Source organism: Geospiza fortis, unplaced genomic scaffold, assembly GCF_000277835.1.
Source record: "Geospiza fortis unplaced genomic scaffold, GeoFor_1.0 scaffold138, whole genome shotgun sequence".
NCBI classification, from domain to species: domain Eukaryota; kingdom Metazoa; phylum Chordata; class Aves; order Passeriformes; family Thraupidae; genus Geospiza; species Geospiza fortis.
This window is the reverse complement of record NW_005054307.1, coordinates 9,662,929-9,669,731: the sequence shown is the minus strand read 5'-3', so window position 1 is coordinate 9,669,731 and position 6,803 is coordinate 9,662,929.

The window sequence follows — 6,803 nt, the reverse complement described above, 5'->3', positions numbered from 1 at the left end:
CTGGCCCTCTGCCTCCGTGCCGGGAGCCGCCCGGCTCGCTGCCCGATCCCCGGCCCCAGGAGTTCTCCCGTGAGGGGCAAACTGTGTGAGAGGCAAACTGTGTGAGGGGCAGCTGTGCTTTGTGTCATCCTTGGCTCCTGGTACCAATGAGAGTCAGTGGCTGTGAGCATCCTGCCTGTCCCTGTGCGTACCCCCCGTTTACACAGGGAGGAGGCTGGAATCCACCGAGTCATTTTGGGGGGAAGGAGGGCGTGGGAGTTCGCCCTGAGTGCTTGGGCTTGCAAGAGGCAATGTTTTCTAATCTGCCCTTTAATGCAAATAGGATGAAGAGGCACTTCCTGTCTACACGCAGAATGATAATGACTGATTCTGGAAGAAAATGCAGGTCCAGAGTATGAAAGGAAAACACAGCTAACACCAAGTTAGAACAATGGAAGCATTAAGGCTGCAAAAGAGTACCAAAATCATCGAGTCCAACCTTTGACAGAACACTACCATGTCAACCAAATCATGGCACTATGTGCAATGCCACTTCCCCGGGCAGTTCATTCAAATGTTTTTAAACCCTTTCAGTAAAGAAATTTTTTGATGAAGAATTCACCTTCAGAATCCTTTACCTTTCTTTTTGAGGATCTCAAAAGTGTCTTATTTGCCGAAGGCTCACAGCATCCAATATGGTTCTATTCCATTTTTATAGAAGTGAAGGGTATTATAGAATGGTATACATGCTGGGGTATACATGCTGGCAACACGGCTAGCAAAGGCACAGGGGACAGAACTTCTCTAGCGCTCATACATAGCCAAAACTGCAGCAAAGTCACCCAGTGCGTTGTGGAGACATGTAACCTGAAGTCAGGAAGCTTTTCTGGGAGAAGTACTTACTCTTTTCATTGCTATGTGTTCTACTTTGACTCTTCCTTGTTCCCATTCATAACGGGCTGGGACCAGCACTGCAGCATGATGCCTGCAAATGGATTCTTGTGTGCCTGCCTTTAATATGGCCTGGGGGAGATGGGTCCTAGCTTTTCCTCAGGTCCCAGATAATCCTGTGATGCAGAAAGTGAGTGGGCAAGACTGGGAATGAAAGCCAATGCATGCTGATGCATGGGCCGTTTATCATCTATCCTACAGTGAAGGACAAAAGTAGAAGTAGAGGATGAAAAATGAGGAGGGTGTTGAAGTAAACAACTTTAGAGAGGTAGGAGGTAAAAGAAAGTTGTTCTTTTATGAAAGTGATGGAGAAATGAAGTTTTGTCTTAAAAAAACAACAAAAAAAAGAAAAGGCATTTTGAGAATACTAGACCTGAGGGTTAGAATCCGTGACTGCTGATATTGGTCAGGGGAGGAGAACACAACCTTTGGGATCTCAGCTAAGGGGAAATTACTGCCCAGTGAGGGAAAGTAAAGATGAAGACAGTGACACAAGTGAAATGCTTGAGATCTTTTGAATTAGCATCCACTCACCAGGAATATGCAGTAGTGATTAATACAAATAGATGGCTGGAGCTAAGCTGCTGGGATGGCTCCAGTTGTCCACGTCACCTGTTTTTTTTTGCTTCTCATATGAAGTCAAGTGAGTAGGGATCCTACAAAGATTAAGTGGAGATATGAAGGCCTGTCATTTATAATGGTTTGTATTTCAACATGTTCTTAATTATGGGCAGTCAGTGCAGGAGAAATTATGTATGAGAGGTATGTTAAAAATAGTCATGCAATGCTTTATGGAACATCATTTGTCACTGGTCATATCCAACCTGTTTTGAAGATTTGTGATGAATTTTACATAAGGTCTGCACTTCTACATATTTTGTGTTTTAAAATATACAAGCAGTATTAAAACTTGGGTAAGTACAAGGTAAAACCATATTCAATCTGCATTTTTACACATGCAGAATGAGCTTCTCTTTAAAGCAATCTTCACCATGTCCAAAGCAAAGTAAAATACTGTATTTTTAATTTTAACGTCCTTGACTTCAACCTGCTACAAAACAGAGGCTTGTAAACATGAAATAATGGGACTGCCTTGTTCAGACCAAATGCATAGTGAACAGTGAAAACAAGTCAACAGCTGGCAGAATCTATACATATGACACTAAGTTCACAATTTAGGTGATATATAACCTTGTGTAATGTATCTGGCATTTGTATCCACTTTTCCAAATCTAAAAACCAGGCTGTGGTTTTTCTAGAAATACTGAATTGGTTGCCATATTAAATAGTTCATGAAATTGGGAAATCAACCCACCACCTTTGCCCCCCAAAGCCTCTCAGCTACACAAACAGCAGTGACAGCTGTCAGTAACATCACAAGCTAAAATATCCATATTGCATAGCTCAGAAGCAAGGAGAAGTCATTTACTATTAAAAAAAAAAAGAAGAAGAAGAAGAAAAAAAAGAGAAGGTATTCTTTATTTTGCCAGGTCTGCACTAAAGCAAAGCTTGATGTCAGTAGCTTTTGTAGAAGTTACAGTTTGGTCAGGGTTAAATCACGTCTGTACTTTTGTCCACCTCAATCATGGCGTGACCAGAAGGAGAACTGAAGCCAAAGTTCCTTTTCCATTTGGGTCACTGTTGAAAACTCTGTCCACTGTTTAACTGTAGACATAAAATAAGGACCAATTATTTGCAGTGCTTGAGCTTCAGTAGCATTTCTTCTCTTTCCAAAGGTGAATAAAGAAGCGAGCAGACCAATAATTGCAGCATCAGCCCTGGGTGACCTAGGGGGAAGTGCTCTCAAGGATCCATACCCAGAGGGTGCATAGATCCCAAAATCAGGTGGGTTTTCCCAGAGCAGAGGGGTTGTGAGAGGCACTGCCGCCTGGTAACTGTGGAAACAGCTGAGCCACTACACTGGGACCCCAGGGAGAGGGACCTGTGAGACTGAGTGATCTCTTCCAGACTGAAATCTTCTGCCAGGACTCCATTTCCCAGGTGATATAGAAGCTAGAAAATCTATGTCATGTTTTAGTTTTACTCAGAGAACAATTGATAAGGTTTGCATGAGCTTATAAATGCAATACTTTTCTTCTTTGAAACAAGCCTCTTTTTGGGGGACTGTGTTAACAATAAAACACTACAGCATTCATTGGGTCAGCTGGGCTGCCCAGGGAAGTTGTGGAGTCACCATCCCTGCAGGTATGTAGAAGACACGTAGATGTGCTGCTCAGGGACATGATTTAGTGGCGGCCTTGGCAGTGTTGGGTTAATGGTTGTACTCAATGACCTTAGAGGTCTTCTCCAATCCAAATATTCTATGGCTCCATGATTCTAATGTGACTGGAAAACCAGTCAGATTAGAATCATAGACAAAATTTCAGGTACAAACAAGCACTTCTTCAATATCATGCTGCATATGAATTCTTCTTCTGGTATGACTTGAGGACAGAAAATTACAGTTTGCTATAATAAAAGTTAGCAACTGAGGGCCCTAGATTAATCTTACTCCTTCTTCAGAAAGATAGTAAGCACAGAAAGGAAACAGAGTCAGAATGTAATTTAGGCACTATTTGTGCAAGGGCCATTGCAAACATAAGCATTTGCACATGCTGTTGAGAAATGGGAAGTGAGTGTACCATTTGCACACAAGCACAATATAGTCCACAAGTTGGTAGGATGAATAAATAGAACTCCAGAGCATGAAAAACACTGCAGAGATAATTCTTTCAAAAAGAGTAAAGGAAGCAAAAAATAATCCTCCAGAGAAACCCTTTATTGATCATGCTCTTTCCAAAGGGATTCCATGAATTTAGAGGGTTAGAAAGAATAATTTGGTTGTCAATCTGGCATGTGCCTATTGCTCTTAAATGACAGAACAACAGACAGGACTCCTGCTATGCATGCAGGACATGAATTGTATGGTAAGTGGGGTTTTAAAATCAACCATGACTATTTGGAAGGGGCTTCAGGTATGACTTTTTTTGTTTAGGAAATGAGGTTTTATTGATTAAGTGTTATTCAATGATGACAGTGGCTTTCTTTGAAAAACTCTGATGTACTGAAGATGTAGGTACCAGTCTGAGTTTTAAATTGCAGATGATCAAAGGAGCAAATAAAAATTGGAAGAAGTAGGCAATACATAATATTTAAATAGAAATAACACAAAGCTATTCATTAACAGCAAAAGTAAATATGTCTCTGGAGGCAAAAGGCAGAGCAGTGTTGACTTTGACTAAAGACTTACTTAATCCTACATTCTTAGTTATTACTTGAGTTAGTGGAGGGTATTTAGAAAAAGCCAAGCTAGGCTGATCATTAAGAAAGTTTGTAGAATTCAGCTTAATGTTATTTCAGAATACCATTGAATTCAATTCTCTCAGCACCTTCATCTGTTTTTCTTTTGACTAGGCTAGAAACTCTAAGCAGCTTGTATGGTGGTGCCTCTCCTGTTATCTTGCTGATTAATATTTTAGGAGGTAAGTATTTTCAAGCTTTTGTTTGATCCAAAACCATTTTGTTTGCCAGAGAGGAGTATGCAGACAAGTATTCCTGGGAGTCTGTAAGCTTCTGAGGTGTTTTCAGCAAAAAGTGCATGTTCACCTTCTGTGTTAAGAGAATTTTTTTTCAAAGATTAATTTTTTCAAAGATAAGTTTACTGGATCTAGATGACAAGTGACTGCGCAGACTTTTTAAAGAAAATGACAGATTAAAGTTACATATAATCCTAAACTGCAGGTGTCTTGCTATTGCTGATGACACAGTAGAGGAACAGAAGAAGGAGAGGAAGAAAAAGGAACAGAGGAGAGAAAAGGTTCACTGACAGAGTAGAAGATGAGCTGATGGGGCAATTTGCATCATTTATAAGGGCCGCTGGTCAGCAGCAAAAGATTCCCAAATAAACATTTCCAGCTCTTTTCTAATTCTTCTTTTACAATTCAACAGAAAAAAAATTAGATTAAATTTTACTGTTTCACTCACTGTTATTGATTTGAACATCATTTTATAGTACTCTGTGGAAGAAATTCTGAAACAACTGCTGCTTTGTCCTAGCTCAGTGCTAGGATGACTTCATTCAGTATCACAAAATTTAAACTTATTTCTGCTGCTGATCAGTGATAACATGCATGAGTAAACCAAGAGTTGTCACTTCAGCCTGCCACTTTACCTTCATTTTTTTGATAAATCCCAAGAGCTGCAGATAAATGACTTTGATACCATCTGTACTTGCAATTAGTACCAAAGTTACAAATATGTTCATGTGGATGTAATTGAGGGCAAAACTTGAGGCTGCTAGATTTTAATTCACTGTACAAACACAATTTCTTCCAGTTATTTGACACCTTTTAAACTTTATGTCTTTAATGAGAGAAACTGAAAATGAGAAAACTCCTTAATGAGGGGAATTGAAATGGAGATGGCTCTACAGGCTCAAAGTAAGCCATAAAAGGAGGCTAGACTGTTTTGTTTTCCTACTAACTTGCTGGATCAAATCCTATCTCTTTAAATCAGTTCCCTACCTCCCATTTCTTTATTGGAAACACAATTTGTTCTTTATTTGCCTCAAATTTCGATCGCTTAGGAAAAGGGCTCTGAAGGTCACAAGACTGCTTATGTTTAACAAAAGATAAAATGTAGCTTACAAGCCTTTGGTTTATTTGCTTAAAGAACATTTTTTTTTTTTAAATGTTTCACTGTTAATTTGGGCACAGGAAGATGCTATAAGTAGTGTTCTTTAAATCTCAGAATGAATGTAGAGACATGGGGTCTGGTCTTCCATTCCCCACTCTCTAAGTAATCTTTTTGAAATTAGTGAGAACACTGCCCTTGTTCTGTCCAGATGGTTATTGAATTAGGAACATTATTTAGTAGAAGATACAACTGATGGCAATTTAGAAGCATATGAAGTTAACATGAGACATTCAGGCTGCAATCCAAAGTGAAACAGATGGATCTGAAATTGGTTAATGCTAGATCAAGGGAAGCTCAAGTATTTGTACTTACTAATGCTATCTGGGTTACCCCTGCTAAGCATGATGCACCCATGCATGCCTTAGCTTGCCTGCACTTTGCACTAAGGTAGCCTGATCCAAGGAACTGCACCATCAGCAGAGGAGTTACTACACAATGCTTTTAATCATTTCTCTGTTGAGTAAAACTTTTATAGTTCTGACTCCAGCTATCCACATACTGAAAGGTTTTTTTGTGAGGACTTCTTTTTGTAAACTTATGTTATTTGTCTGGTTTTTTTCAGAAGTAGGGTTTCTTTATTTTCACTTCTCACAGGATAGCCACCTGCTGCCACTTCAGCTTTAACTGCATCTTCTTGATCTTTTATTCTTGCTTGTTCACTTACTTGTTGTTTTCACCTGTCTCTCTAAGTAATAATAAGCATGCATCTTTCCATGCTTCAGTGTCCAGCTTCTTACTCTGCTCTATCTTCTCAGTTTTTGCTCTCTGTCATGGCTCATGAGACACATAGTTCAAAACTTTCTTTTAGAGAATGAAAGATATTGTATTTTCTCCAGTCTTCCTCTAACTCCTCACTTTAACCTTGAGCTTCTCTCTGATTTTTTTAAAATAAATCAATGCCTACCACTAGACCAAATAATTGCCTCTCCATACAACGTAATATATTATTATTTCATATTTTATTTAAGAATTATATTAGTTTGTGCTTACAGCAGAAATGTAATACAGCTTTAGGCCTTACAGAATCATGTTTGGGAGATTATGGAACAATTGTTCTGATCCGTGAAATTAACTACTGAACACTAATCACACTAAATCAGATTTAGCACACTAAAAGGGGATTCAATTAAAAATTTAAATGCCTGAGGGTTTTACTTTCTGATTTGCAGAGCTGAAGC